Source organism: Geotrypetes seraphini, chromosome 2 (genome assembly GCF_902459505.1).
Source record: "Geotrypetes seraphini chromosome 2, aGeoSer1.1, whole genome shotgun sequence".
Lineage (NCBI taxonomy): Eukaryota > Metazoa > Chordata > Amphibia > Gymnophiona > Dermophiidae > Geotrypetes > Geotrypetes seraphini.
In genome coordinates, this window is record NC_047085.1 from 176,751,215 (window position 1) to 176,770,310 (window position 19,096).

A 19,096-nucleotide genomic window follows, 5' to 3' on the forward strand; every position below is an offset into this window, starting at 1 on the left:
CAAAACAAAGAAAATCCAACAGATCTGCAGTAAAAGGCGAACACCAAAAATAAGGAAAAGACTGCAGAATGGAATATACAAGGTACAGGAATCTTTATGAAAAGCCATACAAAATTTGTAATCCTTAAAAAATGGCTCTCATATACATGGAGTACAGACCCAACACAGTCCGTGTTTCGGAGAAACACTCCTTCCTCAAGGGTCCGGGATATCCAATATATCACATGTAGAGAGTAATGCGGAAAACGACGTTGTAAATGAGATCATCAAAATTTTTGAATCGGAGGCAAGAAATTTTCCTTCTGAGCTGACGCACAGGGTGAGTTCAGCCACCAACTCCACTGCCAACTCCAGATTCTGTCCCTTTCTTCTTGCTGCGCTGTATACCTGGAACAACCTGCTCACATCCCTAAGACGGGCTCCATCTCTGACAGTGTTCAAGTCCAAGTTAAAAGCCCACATTTTTGAGACTGCTTTCAGTTCCTAACTCCTTTCACCTTGGGTTCTATTTGGCATGTCTGTCTGTCCAAGTTAGACTGCGTAGGCCTTTCAGCACTATAGAAGTGATAAAGAGCAGTAGATCCCATTTATGCGGTAAACCTGGCCACTTAAGGGCTAAATATGAGCCCTTAAGTGGCCAAGTGCTCAATCTACCCCTGGAACCCCAACATAGCTGGCTTTCATTTAGGTGCTAACCATGATATTCAGTGGCACTTAGCCAGTTTACTGCTGCTGAATATTAGCATAGACCAAGTAATTTAACTTGTCAGCAGCCAGCTAAATTGCTTTAAATATCAAGACCTTAGTTGCTATGAATGCTGTTTTCCCCCTCAGATTTGTCATTTCTCTATAAACAAATCATCTCATGACTGCCCATCACCTCTAAATTGACTAGCATGTCAGTTAAAAACTTCAACATAATCTGAACAATACTTTTATTATCTAAAGTTGTCAAGCTGGTGTTACTCTTACTCTTTTCTACACTGTGTACATGAAAAAGTGGAAAACACTGGTTCCTACTTTTTTTTAATCTGTAAAAGGTAAGTCATAAGGTGAGCCAAATAGTGAAATCTACCCTTCTATGTGCTATGACAAGGCGAATACTTGTTTGTGATCTTAGCGTAGGGAAGGGGTAGGCAATTCCGGGCCTCGAAAGCCGGAGACAGGTCAGGTTTTCAGGATATCCACAATAAATATGCATGAGATAGATTTGCATCTGAAGGAGACAGTGCATGCAAATCCATCTCATACATATTCATTGTGGATATCCTGAAAACCTGACCTGGCTCCGGCTCTCGAGGACCGGAATTGCCTACTCCTGGTGTAGGGGGAGGCCTATGGGTAGAATCACAAACTGCACACATAGTGAAGGAGTAGCTTAATGGTTAATGCACTGGGATGAGGAACTAGGTTCAATTTCCACTGCAACTCCTTGTGACCCTGGGAAAGTCACCTAACCCTCCATTACTCCAAGTACAAAAACAGATTATGAGCCCACTAGGGACATAGAAAGTACCTGCACAGAATCTGAAAGAAGCCTTCTTGCATTTGCTTTACAAAATTTTCAAGCTTTGAGAACAAATACCCCATACTACCATTGTGATCCAACCTAACATTACTTGTTTAATTCAAGAAATAGACAGGTCAGTGCAAAATAAGGAATTATAGCTATTTAAAGCTAATCACAAGAATATTAAATTAATCCAATAAAAAAGTTATTACCAATAATCTGATTAGCATAGCAACCACACTGCTTTATATGAATGTATATATTAAAATGTTTTAATACACTTTCCCCCTCTTCTACGAAATCGCGCTAGCGGTTTTTAGCGCAGAGAGCCGCACTAAATGGCCCGTGCTGCTCCCGACGCTCATTGAGTTCCTTTGAGCGTCGGGAGCAGTGCGGGCCATTCAGCGTGGCTCCCCGCGCTAGAAACTTCTAGCGCGGTTTCGTAGAAGAGGAGGTTAGTAACATCTCATTTATTTTATAAACACATTGCCTGTGTTACTCAATTGGTTTTCAGCAAAACATGATCAGCACAATGAAAAATCTGTTTTAAGTGCAATAACGCATTCCAAATTGAGTACATGTATATTTTTCAAAAGTACAGTTCGTTCTTGATATTCACGTGTTCCTGATTCGCAATTTTGTTTATCTGCGGTTGCATGCATTGTGACTGCTACTCACCATTCATGCAATGTGTTTGTGTATTCGAGGACCTCTGACCTTAGAAAAAACGCTGTTTCCTTTCTCTTTCCTTTCTGGTTTTGGCCAGAAACAGTCACCAAGCTTCAAGAGAGTGAGTTACAAGCATCTGAGGGTACAGCTCCAAAGAGAAAGAAGCATGTCACATGTCTGAGTGACAAATTACGTGTTTGCCATCTTAGTTCAAATGCTCATCTTTGCTCAACTTGACTACTGCAATTCACTATATGCAGGTCTAAGCACAAAATAACACATATTACAGAACACAGCAATCAGACTAATCTTCAGGCTCATGAAATCTGATGCAGTTACGGATATTATCATAAACTATACTGGCTATCCATAACCTCCTTCAAATTAACCAGCATTATTTTCCATGTACATAACACCAATACACCAGAAGCACTAATCCTTATGTTCTCAGAGCTCCATTTCACATCGATTAGATTATCCAACCTCTCCAAGATCTTTATCTTTATTGGAAGCTTCCATATTGCTACTATCCTCCCCTCAACATACAGAACCAAGTTCAAACACATATTCAACTCTCTGTTCACCTATGTCTCTGTCAAGACTTGGAACAATCTTCCACCTGGCACAAGAAAAGAACCCTATTACCTAAAATTAAGAAGAAAGCTGAAACATTTCTTTACCAAAAGTCATTAGGATCGATCATTCAATTACTACCTTGAAATGTTCACACTGATCAAACTGAATATTTGTTCAATAAAGTTTAACCAACTTCTGCATTGTATAGCAGACTATACTGTATAACTTGTTCTACACTACATTGGATGTAGTGCATGGAATGCTCTCCCCAGGGAGGTGGTGAAGAGGAAAACAGTGACAGAATTCAAACAAGCATGGGATGAACACAGAAGATCTCTAATCAGAAAAAAATGGGTATATATTGATGGAACTAGGGCCAGTACTGGGTAGACTTGCATGATCTTTGTCCTGTATATGGCCATTTGGTTGAGGATGGGCTGGGGAGGGCTTCGATGGCTGGGATAGTTTAGATGGGCTGGAGTAGGCTTTGACAGAGACTCCAGTAGATAGAACTTAAGCACACTACCAAGCAGAGCTCTGGGTTTCTGGCCCAGAAATATCTAAGAAAAAGGATCATTTAAAAATTAAATTATTAATTTATAGAGTGTGTACGGTCAGGCAGACTGGATGGACCATTCGGGTCTTTATCTGCTGTCATTTACTATGTAATTGTTAGCTCCAGCAGAAAATGTTAAAGCCCTTCTCTTGCCCTCTCTGCAATTGATGTCCATTCCCTGTAAGCTCCCCATGTATCATATGGATTCTTAATTTTGTAAATCATCTTGAACCTATAAAGTCACAGTGCAATCCACAAATATTATATTAGATTAGGTTTTAGACAGGTTTCGTTCTGGCAAGTCTGTTTATGGTGTCAGCTGTGAATTCAATGTGAATGAATCCACAATCCGATCCATCCGACAAAAAGAGTAAGATATTTTTTGGTCTGTTCACGATGCTGCACCAGAAAGTTCCAAAACAACATCTATGGTTCATGATCAATCAATGGAAAAGATAAAGAAGTGGCTAAATTTGCGGATCATGTAAATAGTGAATGAGAAAAAAGCACAGGGGCCAGCATTGCTGTCAGGATGAAAGCCAGAGACATTTACAAATACCCAGAGGCAGGAAAAGGTGAAACCCTTTTCTACGAGTTCAAGTTGGCTAGCGTGTTTGAAAAAAGTGATATGCATTAAAAAAATGTAAGCCTTTCTAGGGAGGCAGGTTCAGCTGACAACAAAGCTGCTGAGGAATTTAAAACATACCTGCTAAGTGTACGTAATTGAAGAAAAAAGAGGTACGTGCCAGCGGAGGCATTCAATGTGGATGAGACTGGCTTGTTTTACAAGAAACTGGAAAACTGACACATATAATGAAAATGGCAGCCAAGATTTAAGGAATTTAAAGATTGCACCACCCTGCTACTGTGTGCCAATGCCAAGGGTGATTTCAAATACAAGCCTCTTATGGTCTACAGAGCCCAAAATCCTTACACACTTAAAGGAAAGAACCTGAACTGCATGCCAGGTTGGGCATCGATGTTGGAAAAACTGTTCAATGACATGGAGGAATGGAATCCCATGCTGGAGCGCAGTCTATAATTCAAGCACCTGACAAGCTCTGTATTTACCCCCTTATGCTGAGACACTTACAGGGGCATAATCAAAAACCTAAAATGTCCAAAAAACCACCTAAGTTAGCACTTTGACGTCCTAATCAGCAGGACATCCAAGTACCAATTTTCAAAAATGTTTTCCTGGATGTCTAGCAAGATGTTTTGTCTGCTATGTGTCCAAAGTTCAAGGGGACTTGTTAAGAGATATGTTATGGGCAGGCTTTGGATGTGCCAGACTTCACATCTTGCAAGGATAATCAAACCTTTCTCAAGACGTCCTGGATAGAACTTAGACATTTTGGGAAAGATCTCTTTTGGAAGCATCTAAATGCAGAAAGGTGCCCAAACTAACCAGTTGACCAATGGTCACTGACCCCCTCTCACCCCCAAAACTCTGAATGAAACAGTATATACATGTCTCTGTAACAGCAGCTTAGTTTACAAATAGTAAAAAAAAAAAAAGACCTTTCAAAAATTTACTCACCCAACCCAGGTCTTGCGAGAGCTGGACAACCTTTGTCACTGCCATGACACAGTCCATCTTGGATGGTGTGCTGATCAGCCAATCGTCCAAATACAGATGCACCTGGATGTGCTGCCACAATGACCATCAACTTTGTAAAGGTGAGGAGGATCCAAGATGGCTGCGCCTAAGACGTTCTGAGAAGTACGCACCCGATCAGCCTAAGCTCTTCTGTCCTTTTTTCTTCTTTGAGGCGTTTTGTGGCCCAATTTGCTTTCCGATGCCGAAGAGGAGAGGCAGGAGTGCTGCTGGTGCCTCACAGCGCTCCATGGTGCTGACTCTCGGCAACACAGAGGAGCTTTTGCAAAGAATGCAGGGAGCTGTAACGACGCCGGCGTCTGATGTCCTGGATTGAGTGAGACTGGGGCTACCTCTCTTGGGCTAGATACAACCTTAAGCCCAGACATTCAAGCACCACCCCCACAACCCCAGTCTACCAGCTTTCCGAATGGCGAAGAAACCCCGAAGTTGAAGGAAGTACCCGCTATTGAGGCAGTGGAGGTCACAGTAGAGAGCATGGAAGCAGAATCACACCTTCAGGTGGTATCTACGGAAGAAGTGAAGTCGGATCAACAATGGGAGGTGAATTGACCCAGACGGAACATAACCAGGGGAACTTTTCAGAGGGTGAGCATTTCTACACAAAACAAAACTTTCCACAATGGGAGAAGCCATGGGGTTTAATTGCTAATTTTTCTAAAATAATTAGCCCCAATGTCCAATAAATAGAGAATAAATGGATACAACACACTAAAGAGCTTAAGGGGTTCATAATAAAAAAAAAAAAAAACCGTCTAAAAAGTGTCCTAAGTGGCTACTTGGACGATCAAAAAGCCTGATCGTCCAAGTACCCATAACCAAAGCTGATTTTTAGACGTATCAAAAACCAACTTAGGCCTTTCCCTGCCACTAAACGTACAGAAAGAAAAGAGGTGTGTTTAGAGGAGGGGAAAGGGTGGGTAGTGGGCGGGAGGTGGGCCGACCTACTCCTAGGCGTACAACAGATATAATCAAAACAATTTAATCGGCACTTAGACCTGTTTCATTTAGACAAAATAAAACCAGGTCTAAGTGCCGAAAACCGGGCCGCTGAGCTGATGGCCGCTGGCGCCATCAGTTCAGCGGCCCGGCAACCTAACCATCGCGGCAGGAGAGATGCCTCATCTCCCCTACCGCGATGCCATCACCCGCGGCAGTTCGGGTAGAGGAGTGATGGCATCGCGGTAGAGGAGATGAGGCATCTCTCCTGCTGCGATGAATCACTCCCCTCCCAAACACAACATCGGGGCAAGAGGGAGCCCAAGCCCTCTTGCCCTGCGGCAGCCGCTACCCCCCCTCCCCCCCGATAACATCGGGGCAAGAGGGAGTCCAAGCCCTCTTGCCCCAGGCACCCGCGGCACCCCCGACTCATTCGGGCCAGGAGGGAGCCCAAGCCCTCCTGGCCCAGGCGACCCCCCTACCCCCACCCCCACTACAGTAAGGGCAGGAGGGATCCCAGGCCCTCCTGCCCTCGATGCACCCCCATCCCCCCCAACGTCCGCCCCCCCAAGAACCCCTGATCGGCCCCCCAGCCGACCCGCGACCCCCCCGACCGACCCCCCCCACCCCACCCCATCCCCCCTTCCCCGTACCTATTTTAGGTTGGCCGGACAGACAGGTGCCAAACCCGTCCGTCCGGCATGCAGCTCAACGAAGAATGGGGCTGGATTGGCCCAGGGGCACCAAAGCCCTGCCTCCTGGTGGGGCCTAAGTCGCCTGGGCCAATCAGAATAGGCCCAGGAGTCTTAGGCCCCTCCTGTGGGTGGGGCCTTAGGCACATGGCCCTTAGGCACATGGCCCAGGCACCTTAGGCCCCACCAGGAGGCGGGGCTTTGGTGCCCCTGGGCCAATCCAGCCCCATTCTTCGTTGAGCTGCATGCCGGATGGACAGATTTGGCACCCGTCTGTCCGGCCAACCTAAAATAGGTACGGGGAAGGGGGGGGTCGTGGGGTCAGCAGGGGGGGTCACGGGTCAGCTGGGGGGGGCCGATCGGGGATTCTTGGGGGGGCGGACGTTGGGAGGGATGGGGGTGCGTCGAGGGCAGGAGGGTCTGGGATCCCTCCTGCCCGTACTGTAGTGGGGGTGCGGGTAGTGGGGTCGCCTGGGCCAGGAGGGCTTGGGCTCCTTCCTGGCCCGAACGAGTCGGGGGTGCCGCGGGTGCCTGAGGCAAGAGGGCTTGGACTCCCTCTTGCCCCGATGTTATCGGGAGGGTCGCGGCTTCAACGGGGCAAGAGAGCTTGGACTCCCTCGTGCCCCGATATCGTCGGGAGGGGGGGGATCGCGGTTTGACATGGCAGGAGGGCTTGGGCACCCTCCTGCCTGGATCGTTGTTGGGGGGGGGGGGATTCTGTAACCGGTGTTGTTTTTGACAGACACCGGTTACAGAATCCAGCTTTTAGGTGAAGGACTGGCTCCTCCTTCGCTTAAAAGCCCTTCTGTTGGACGTTTTGTGTTTTTTTTTCATTATGGTTAAAAAGTGTAAACGTGCTGTGGGGGTGCTTTTAGACATAGTGGAGATTGGGCGTTTAGGCAGAGGAAGGCCATAATCAAAACATGGACGTATGTTTTGGTTATGGACACTTTCCCTGCTTCTGGGTTGAACGTTTAGGGACTTAGGCCAAAAGGGGACTTAGACGCTTTTTTTTATTTTGCCCCTCCACGGGTTTAAAAGAAGATCAGATGAGGTCAAAATCTTCTATTCAAGAGCTTGATCAAGATTTTAAAGTGTCTAAACAATTACAAGAGACCCTGGTAAAGGACAATGTGAACCTAAGAAGGAAATTAGAAACGTTGGAGAACAATTCTCGAAATAACAATTTGAGACTTATTATTTTCCCTAGGTTACCTTTGGAAACTCCTAGGGAGATGTTTAAGAGATATTTGATAGAAGTACTACAAGTTCCGGAAGAAAATTTACCTCCATTCTCTCAGGTGTATTATCTACCAAATAAAAAAAATGGGTCTCAAGTACAGTTAAAACTAGGTCAAGCACAATTGAATGTGTCTGAAATTCTGGAAACGTCTGATAAGGACATGGTAAATCCTTCTATTTTGATATTAACAGTAGCTCTATCGATAGATAAAGCAGGTTATTGAGGCTTTTCTTTAAAACCAAACAGGACTTTCTTGGATGCAAAATTCAAATGTTTCTTGATCTTTGTAGAGAGAGACTCAAAAACGTCGCCGAGAATTTCTTCTTTTGAGACCTGGGGTCATCTTATTGGGTCTACATTTTACATGAGACATCCTTGTAAGTGTTAAATATGTTTTCTTTGAGCCTCAACAGTTAACTGCTTTCTTGGCCCTGTCCCGAATGGAAGAGGAAAAATCAAAATCAAGTGCTCTATAGTTTAAAATGTTACTCCTATCTCAGCACTATGTATAGCATATTCTAATAAGAATTATAATTTTCCTTAATTTCTCGCTTATGTGAAACCTTGGATCCCAATTATTGAGGACTTGAGTTTTGTTAGTTAAAATATATTTTCTTTTCTTTGTTGTTAAGAATTTCAAGGTGTAATCGTTTTTTACATTTGAAATAGTAATGTTTATTCTGACAAACTTTCTGTACAAGTATATGCTTGGTATGTAAATTTGAAAATCTATAAATAAATAAATAAAACTTTGTAAAGGTGCGAGGTGATGTTACTAGACCAAATAAAATGCGCCGAAAACTGAAAATACTGCTATAACACATGGAACTTCAGAAACTTCCTGTGTGCCTGAAAAATGGGAATATGCAAATAGGCCTCCGTCAAATCCAGAGAGGTCAGAAATTCCCCCGGTGTCACCAAGGCAATAACCAATTGACTGGTTTCCATGTGGAACCGCAAAACTTTCAGAGCTGCACTGACAGACTTTAGATTTAGAATTGGCCTCCAGTCATCTGAGTCTTTCTTGGGCACGATAAAGTATACTGAGTATCTCTGCCCATGCCTGATTCTTCTGGAACCAGTTCTATGACTTGGAAATCTAAGAGCCATTGTACCATCACCCAGACCCGTGGAGGGGCATAATAAAAAAACGTCTAAGTCTCCTTTTGGTCTAAGTCCCTAAACTCTGAAAGTAGCAGTAGGGAAATGTCCATTCTCAAAAAAAAAAAAAAAAAAAAAAGGCCAAAATGAGGGTTTTTTTTGAGAATGGCCTACCTCTACATTCATCAGTTTAATCGCCCAGACCACCACTATGTCTAACCTTAAAAAACATTCCCAACCAAAAAATCGCCCAAATCCCAAACGCCCAAAACAAGACCTTTCAGGCAGAGGGGCCTGTCATCTGTAACTGGTGTCTGTCAAAAACAACACCGGTTACAGAATCCCCCCCCCCCTCTTGCAACGATCGCGACAGGAGAGATGCCTAATCTCTCCTGCCATTATCGCGATCCCCCCCCCGAACGGCTGCGAACCGGCAGGAAGGATCCCAAGCCCTCCTGCCAACATTCCCGACAATACTGTCAGAAGGGAGCCCAGGCCCTCCTGCCGAAGACGCAGCCCCCGAATGCCCCACACCCAACAATACCGGCAGGAAGGATCCCAGGCCCTCCTGCCAAAGATGCAGCCCCCCCCCCGCATACCTCCCAAACCCCCCACCCCCCGACAATACCAGCAGGAGGGAGAGAATGAGAGGGCACTCTCTAAAGTTAAAAGGGGATAATAGATTCCGTACAAACGTAAGGAAGTTCTTCTTCACCCAGAGAGTGGTATAAATCTGGAACGCTCTTCCGGAGGCTGTTATAGAGGAAAACACCTTCCAGGGATTAAAGACAAAGTTAGACAAGTTCCTGCTGAACCAGAACTTATGCAGGTAAGGCTAGACTAAATTAGGGCACTGGTCTTTGACTTAAGGTCTGCCGCAGGAGCGGACTGATGGGCACGATGGACTACTGGTCTGACCCAGCAACAGCAATTCTTATGTTCTTATTGGAGGGGGGAATACAGCTGGTAACTGATAAAGTTCCAGGGACCGACACAGATGCCAAATAGCCTGCGCTCAAGCTCCGGTATTGACCAGGAGTGAGCTCCGCTACAAAGGGAACGGTTCCCAAGCCTCAAAAGTGTTAGTACAGGCTGGCTAGGTAGATGCCCTGTAACAGGTGTCCCTCCCAACTACATACCTCTGACACCGAGATTCTGTATCTCCACCCAGGCAGAGCTGACTCAGGCAATCTGGGTACCTCTGCAGCACCGAAAATCCTCTGAAAATGGATAATAAAATCTTGAAAATAATAAACCGAAAACAGAGTAGATCAGGAAGATACCTTCAACTTGCATGTGGGAGAAACTGAGGGGCAGAGATGAATAACCCACTAGTTCAAGACTCATATGACTTTTGCACTAGAATTGTAATTACTGAAATTCTCTAAGGGCTCCTTTTACAAAGGTGTGCTAGGGCCTTAACGCGCGCAATAGAGCGCGTTAAATTCCCGAATGCGCTAGCCACTACCGCTTCCTTTTTAGGAGATGGTGGATTTTGTAATTTTGTGCGTGCACTAAAAACTCTAGCGCACTTTCGTAAAAGGAGCTCTAAGTCTCTTTGAAGATTTTGAACTGAGTAGTATGTGTATTATGTGAGTCTATCATAGCCGTTTTACCCTTAAGTGAAGTGGTACGTTGTTCCAGCTGATGCAGTTGTTGCTGAAAAGTATTTAGTCATCAATTTTGTATTTCTATTTCAGACAGCAAATCCTTTATGGCAGAATGGTTAGCTGTAATGGTGTGAAGTTCAGACAATACTATCACAATAGATTGAGCCTGGTCAGAGTTTTCAACTTCTTCTTTCTCCTTACCGGCAGCCATTTTCTTGGGTGAGGCAGCTTGGGTTTGTGGTATTTAGTCCTGACAATATTGCAAAAGTGGCCTCAATCTTCATAAGTGTCCCGGTAGACATATGAAGAATCATGGCAAGATATGTGGCAGAAAATAATCACTCTGTAATTGTGGAAATTTAAAGTGTGTTCAGTAGATTAATGATAAAATTCATAGTCCCTGTGGGAGATCCTGGAAAACACATCTGTCTTCATGCCATGCTCAGTAGCACCTCCAAGGTGTGTCATTTTATATTGTGGAAAAAAAAAAGTATCAATAAACTTATCACACAAACTCAGCCACTAAAATTATAAATCAAGAGGTACATGTAAAGGCTGATAAGTGCTCACTTTGACCAGCAGCTGAAAAGACTATTAAATGTCTGTCAATATTCAGGTTGAATTATAATCATAAACCTCTTAATTCAATAGTCACACATGTCAAAACTTCACTTTAGTAAAACTGTGCAGAGTGTCAAAATGAAATTTAACATTCAAATGAAATGTCACGAGTGAAATTCATCAATCATAATGCAACCTTTGTCAAGGGAATATCAGCAGCTCATTCATACATGCTCAGAGGGGGAAGAGGATAGGATTTAATATGCCACCTTTCTGTGATTACTATCAAAGTGGTTTACATATTATATACAGGTACTTTTTTTGTACGTGGGGCAATGAAGGGTTAAATGACTTGTTTAGAGTCACAAGGAGCTGCAGTGGGAATTGAACCCAATTCCCCTGATTCTCAGGCCACTGTACTAACCATTAGGCTACTCCTCTAATAACCTAGAACAGGGGTAGGCAATTCCGGTCCTCGAGAGCCGGAGCCAGGTCAGGTTTTCAGGATATCCACAATGAATATGTATGAGATGGATTTGTATGCACTGCCTCCTCGAAATGCAAATCTATCTCATGCATATTTATTGTGGATACCCTGAAAACCTGACCTGGCTCAGACTCACGAGGACTGGAATTGCCTACCCCTGACCTAGGAAGCACAAAAAAAAAAAAGCATTAAAAAAAAAAATTTGTTCAATCAAATACTCAACTAATAAAGCCACAAGAGGTGCTTTCAGAGTATCAAATGCCCATGATTAAAACCACTGACGTACTGGAAATTAAGTTAAGAACATAAGAACATAAGCAATGCCTCCACTGGGTCAGACCTGAGGTCCATCATGCCCACCAGTCCGCTCACGTGGCGGCCCAACAGGTCCAGGACCTGTGCAGTAATCCTCTCTATACCCTTCTATCCCCTTTTCCAGCAGGAAATTGTCCAATCCTTTCTTAAACCCCAGTACCGTACTCTGCCCTATTACGTCCTCTGGAAGTGCATTCCAGGTGTCCACCACACGTTGAGTAAAGAACTTCCTAGCATTTGTTTTGAATCTGTCCCCTTTCAACTTTTCCGAATGCCCTTTTGTTCTTTTATTTTTCGAAAGTTTGAAGAATCTGTCCCTCTCTACTCTCTCTATGCCCTTCATGATCTTGTAAATCTCTATCATATCCCCTCTAAGTCTCCTCTTCTCCAGGGAAAAGAGAACCAGTTTCTCCAATCTCTCAGTGTATGAAAGGTTTTCCATCCCTTTTATCAGATGTGTCGCTCTCCTCTGAACCCTCTCGAGTAATGCCATATCTTTCTTAAGGTACGGCGACCAATATTGGACGCAGTACTCCAGATGCGGACGCACCATCGCCCGATACAACGGCAGGATAACTTCTTTCATTCTGGTTGTAATACCCTTCTTAATTATACCTAGCATTCTATTCGCTCTCTTAGCGGCCGCTGCGCACTGTGCCGTCGGCTTCATTGTCATGTCCACCATTACCCCCAAGTCCCTTTCTTGGGTACTCTCATTCAATAACATCCCTCCCATTGTATAGTTGTACCTCGGGTTTCTGCTTCCCACATGCAATACTTTACATTTCTCAGCGTTGAACTTCATCTGCCAGTTAATGAACTAGCCTCTGTGTGCTTACGTTGGCAGCACTGTACAAACAGTTCGGTAAAGTTTCATAACCTTGGTATATCAATGTCTCACATCTGTGTTCATACCGATGTGTGGCAGTGTCCTGCTGAGTGGCGTTCATGATTGTTGTTGCATGTTTCTGTGTGCCATCGCGAGAATGTTGGAGCTTCAATTAGAGCAACGAACAAACATTAAATTGGCAAGAGTGGAAGTGAAATCAGGGACATGTTAGTCCACGTTTATGGGGACAATGCCATGAAGAAATCAGCAGTGTACAAATGGATTAAACGTTTTTCTGAGGGGAGAGAAAGTGTCACTGAGAGGTCAGAGTTGCCAGTAACAAGCAGAACTGATGAAAACCTTGCAAAAATTTGTCGAATTGTGTGTCAAAATCATCAGCCGACTGTGAAAAGCATAGCAGACCAAGTAAGTATCAACAGAGAAACTGTTAGGAGAATTTTAACGGAAAATCTTGGCATGAGAAAGGTGTGTGCAAAAATGGTCCCTCATGGCTCTTGCATCATAGCAATGCACAAGGTCACACAGCACTGTCTGTGAGGGAGTTTTGAAGCAGTACACAAACAATTGTATTGGAACACCCTCCCTACTCACCTGATCTGGTCCCAATGACTTTTTTCTTTACCTGAAGATAAAGGAAATATTGAAAGGAAGATATTTTGATGACATTCAGGACATCAAGGATAATACGATGACAATTCTGATGGCCATTCCAGAAAAAGAGTTCCAAAATTGCTTTTAAGGTTGGACTAGGTGCTAGCGTTGGTGCATATCTTCCCAAGGGAAGTACTTCAAAGGTGACCACAGTGCTATTCAGCAATGAGGTAAGTAGCACATTTTCTAGGATGAGTTCATGAGCTCAATTTTCAGATCTTCTATGTGTCCTGTGCGACTGGATTTGGAGCATTCACCGCTTTAAAGCCAATTAGAGATCTAGAAAAGTATGTATTTGTACAAAAGGAATCCTCAGATTTAAAATACAAACCAATCAATCTTATTTAAATCCCTTGGAAAACAGTGTCCAACCAAAAAAATCCATTGCTCTTCAATCTGCAGTAGTAATGGATCCAAACCATCAGCACATACAATATAGATAAAGTAGTTTTGACAAGAGCAGTAAGTTTCAAATCCTCAGATGAATGCCGTTTCTGGATGCAGTGTAACACTAGCAGAGCTTCCATTCTTTTATTGTAAACACAACTCCTTTGTTCCATTATTCTTGTTCACATAGTTCATTTTGTTTGCCAACATAATATAGAGAACAAGGGCATGTAATTAAGTGAACTAACTCACTACCAGCACAAGTGCTGAAAATTTCAAAAGAAACATGCTACTATCTTTGGTGAGAAACATCTTTCCCAATAAAGACTACTGGCATATCAAGCAAGGCCTACAAGAGGTTGATGTCCTTCAAAATTCTTGTTCTCAACAGAAGACAGAATAAACATTGAGCAGATCAGTAAATCTCTCAAAGTCCATTAATGAATATAAGCTAAACTAGGTGTTGCTGATATACCAATGACACAATCATTTCTTTGTTAAAATGTTAGCACTGAGTTGAATTATAATTGAGGCACTCCACTCATGATATTTCTTTAAAATCCCAAATAGCAGTAATATTCCTGGCACAAGCAGCAACCCCCCAAGTTGCTGTCGCGCCAGCATCGGCTCATCCTTAGGCGCGGGCCCAGGAAGTGACATCAGAGGAAGAGCCGATGAAGGCACGACAGCAGGTTGGTGGTTGCTGCATGCGCTAGAAACATTACAGAGCTACGGGGGAAGGGAAGCGGCATGCATGCGTGGCGGGGGGAGGGGCAGGGCGGGGAAGGAGCAGGATAGCGAAGAGGAGGATAGGTGTTTGTGCCCTCACCAAGACGGCACCCAGAGCAGACTGCCCCCCTTAGTACGCCACCGATTCAAGCTAAATATTGTCTATAATAATAATAATAATAATCCGTTTATATACCGCAAGGCCGTAAAATTCTATGCGGTTTACAATAGTTAAAAAACAAACAATAAAAGAAGTTGAACAGAGCTAAAAAAGTTAAAAGCCAATAATTAGAGACACTAAAATGATCAAAATAGTGCATAATAAAATTTTTACGAATTAGCTGCCTAAATACTTCAAAAACAGATATGTTTTTAGATGTCTCCTAAATTCCCCATAAGTGTCAGCAAGTAAAAGCAATTGTTCTAAATCCTTACTCCATAACGCTACTTGATATGAAAAAAGATTTTGATGATTTTTTTTAAGTTTACATCCTTTAACAGGCGGAAAAACAAAATTCAGATGTGAATTTCTCTTATATCTGTTGGTTGCAAAAGAGAAAAGGTTAATTATATATTTGGGAGCTAAACCAAACAAAGCCTTAAAAAAAAAGCAACCAAACTTAAACTTTACCCGCACCTCCATTGGCAGTCAATGCAGTACTCGATAGGAGGGTGTTATGTGATCATAGTTCCTCAGCCTAAAAATCAACCTAACCGCCGCATTTTGTACTATTCGCAATCATTGCATATTCTTCTGGGAAATTGCCAAATAGGCAATATTGCAGTAATCAAGCTGGCTTAGTATGAGAGACTGTACCAGAACTCTAAATGATGAAACATCAAAATACGCCCTAACAGATCGAAGCTTCCAAAGAGTAAAGAAACTCTTTCTGACCAAATAGTCCACCTGGTTCTTCATAGTCAAGCCCTGGACCTGTATTATTCTCAAAACCTTAATGGTAGATTGAATAGGACAGCTGAATTTATTTATATGCAATGATGTTTTTTCTGAGTTGATTAACTGAAGATTGTCTAAATTCAGTCATCCATTGCTACATTAGACCTAATACTTCTGTTGCTGTCTGACCCTGGGACTCTTATTAAACTATGCTAAGAAATGAGCTTAGCGTGTCCTTATGCGGGATTTTCTTATGCGCTAAGCCCATTTCTTGTGTGGTTGAGAAAAAGCCTTTTTTTCTATTTGTTTTATTCATGACCGTGCACATGGCAATTTTTTTTTTTTTTTAAATAAATCTTTATTAAGTTTCGAACAATCATAGTGCAATATAAATATCTCACCACAACTCCCTGGCAGGTCATGGTGAGCTCCCCAAAACACCTCCAAAACCCACTATACCTATCTGTCTATAACCCAAAAGCCCTTATGGAAGCAGTGCATGGAGAAGGCTTCATCCAGGGCTAGGCAAATGCTGGGTTGTATCCGGAGAAGCTTTGTTAGTCGGAAGCCCGACGTCCTAATGCCTTTGTACAGAACCATGGTGAGGCCTCATCTGGAGTACTGCGTACAATTCTGGAGGCCACATTACCGTAAAGATGTGCTGAGAGTCGAGTCGGTTCAGCGAATGGCCACCAGGATGGTTTCGGGGCTCAAAGATCTATCATACGAAGAAAGGCTGAACAAATTGCGGCTATACTCTCTCGAAGAATGTAGGGAGAGAGGAGACATGCGGGGCACGCTGCAATCCGGCCATCGGACCAACGGTTGGCTCAGGGGCCCATTCAAGCTGGACTTCAGTTTTGACTGTTTTGATTTTATTTTCAATTCTTTTTAGTTTATCATATATTTTTTAATCTCACTTATTGTTATACCACTTATTTTGTTTTATTTTATCATTCAAATTTCATTTAAATTTCCCCAGAATTCTATTGCTTCAACGGTTCTCCCTCTGCATCTATTCTTATCTCCCCTCTTTTTTCAACCTTTCAAAGTCCTTTAGATCATTGTAGTCTTATTAGAATGTTTATTTTCTTATTTTTCTCATCTATTCTCTATTTTATTTCTTCATTACTCTACTAATTGTCATTTTTCCAGGTACTTTAGTTAGATTGTGAGCCTTCAGGACAGTAAGAGAATTTCTAAGTACCTATTTTACTTATAATTTTAATGCACCCTATTGTCTATTTTTCTGTAAACCGCTTAGAATCCTAACGGAGTTTAGCGGTATATAAGAAATAAATTACATTACATTACATTAACAGTTATTTACACAACATGGCAATTTAAAAAAAATGAATGTGGGAGCCCTTACCATCTCCTATTTAGGAGATGGTAAGGGATCCTATGCTAAATCTGTATTAGCACAGGATAATGTGCATACACTAATTGGTTATCACTTCCACAACCACTCTCTGCCCCTGACATGGTCTCTCAAAAAAAGTTACAAAAAAAAAATTAAATACCACCTGTTTAGTGAACACAAATGCTAAAAGTAACACAGAATGCTTCCGTGTATCTTCCATTAGGCCATTTTTGCTGTGTTATGCATACATTAGCACCTAACACAGCTTAATATAAGGGCCCTCATTATCAGTTGATTCAGCTGTTGGTGCCAAGGTGATTATTTAGGAGCCTCTTGATTCACAATTTTAATGGCCGAATTTATAATAATAACAACTTTATTTTTGTATACCGCTATACCATAAGCAGTTCAAAGCTGTTTACAGAGGAAGAGACTGTACACAGACAGCGAAGTTACAGAGAAAGAATTTCAGATTACATTGGTAAGTCGAGAGTGGTTGGGTGCTACCATAAGAGCTAAAGAGGTAAGAGGGGTCCGATAAATTTATCGAAGAGGTATGTTTTTATTGATTTTCTGAAGGATTGGTAAGTTGATAAGAGTATTGATCCCCTCTGAACACGATTAGGGGGCTAGATTCACTAACCTTTGATCCATGTCCGTTTGCATGCAGGCCGACAAATTCACTAAAGACCTGCATGCAAATGGGGGCGAACGTTGGCATGCCCCCCCACCGACCACACAGATCGCTAGAGAGCGATCCTTGAGCATGCGCAGACCATCTTCCTTGCCTGTAGATGGTCTGCGCATGCTCTCAGCAGGAAACTTTGTGTTTTTTTTGCTTTTTTTTTTTTTTTTTTTTTTTGCAAGCCCGTGGTTTTAACCTACTTTAAGCCTGCAGGTTAAAACCATGGGCTTGCATTGCGGGGAAGGGCAGGAGAGTCGGGGCAGCAGGAAAGATTCGGGCAACCAGGCAGCAGATCGGGGCAGGCAGAAGATTGGGGCTGAAGGCAGGGCAGCTGGAAAGGACCTGAGCGACTGGTCCTCAGCAGTCGCTTATTTTGGATTGGTCAACCCAGTCGGTGCCCCTCTTTTTTTTTGTGAATCGCATCCCTGCCTACCTTGCATGCCGTTTCCCCTCATTTGCATACACGGATCGGAATCAGATCAGTACACAGGTTAGTGAATCGGGTCAGAGGGAAATCGGGTCGCAAACCGATTGGTACATGATCGGTTTGCTTAGTGAATCTAGCCCTAGGGGTGTCAGGTCAAAAGCGCGCCGGGACAAAAGCGCGCCCAGGCAATTGAGCGCAGCACGGAGGCGTGCACCGCTCAAAATTAATGTTTTCAGGGCTCCGACGGGGGGGCGTGGGGGGAACCCCCCCACTTTACTTAATACACATTGCGCCGCGTTGTGGGGGGTTGTAACCCCCCACATTTTACTGAAAACTTCACTTTTTCCCTGTTTTTAGGGAAAAAGTTAAGTTTATAGTAAAATGTGGAGGGTTACAACCCCCCAAACCCCCCATAACGCCGGCACAATGTCTATTAAGTAAAGTGGGGGGTTCCCCAACAAAACCCCCCATCGGAGCCCCTAAAAATAGTAATTTTGAGCGGTGCACGCCTCTGCACTGCGCTCAATTGTCTGGGCGCGCCTTTGTCTTTCGCGCCGTTGTCTATGAACCAGCCCTAGGTGTTTCTTTGTCACTTTTTTTATTTCTTTTTACTTTATTTGTCTTATGCTGGCATCAGGCCTGATTTCAGTAAATGGTGACATCAAGATCCACACTAAATGCCAATTCACTTAGCGCTAACCAACCTTTATAGAATAACACTTAGCATGGATTCCTACACTTATGCCTGTTGAAACCTGGTATAAATCCTCACACCCAACTGATGGCAGTTGGGCATACAATTCCTATAACATTGAGCCTAATTTCTGGGACTAACTCTGTGCCGCCCATTCCCCTTCCATGGCCACACCACCTTTTGAGTTGCATGCTATAAAATTTAGGTGTGCATGTTATAGAATAGGGCATAGAAAAGTGTAGCTCATGTATTGTAACACCATTACTGAAGCTCATGTATTGTGACACCATTATAGAAGCTCTTGTAAACCTAGTAGTGTAAAAGCTTTCAATTAACAATATGCTTTGCTTATTACTTCTATTTACTGCTAATTAAATGCCAATAAACTCCAAAAATTGACAGCGACTAATTGACTTATTAGTTTGTGCATCTGGGATTTGGGCCTGTATATATCATCCAGTGGATCATGCTACTTAAAATATCTCTATTTATGAATGCTCTAATAGTTGATTATTAAATTATTTCACTGTAAGCA

At 43.1% G+C, this 19,096-nt stretch overlaps 1 protein-coding gene across 7 annotated transcripts in view; it reads right to left on the bottom strand.

Moving 5' to 3' along the window:
* MBP (myelin basic protein) overlaps positions 1-19,096 on the bottom strand; it is a 461,835-nt gene that overhangs the window by 380,007 nt on the left and 62,732 nt on the right. The window contains exon 1 of one of the 7 annotated variants that reach the window (XM_033934380.1): positions 2,189-2,211. The exons of the other annotated variants lie outside the window; for them this stretch is intronic. The gene's annotated coding sequence lies outside the window, so the exon portion shown is untranslated. Of the gene's footprint in view, positions 1-2,188; positions 2,212-19,096 lie in introns of those variants that run through there. 7 annotated transcript variants of the gene reach the window in all.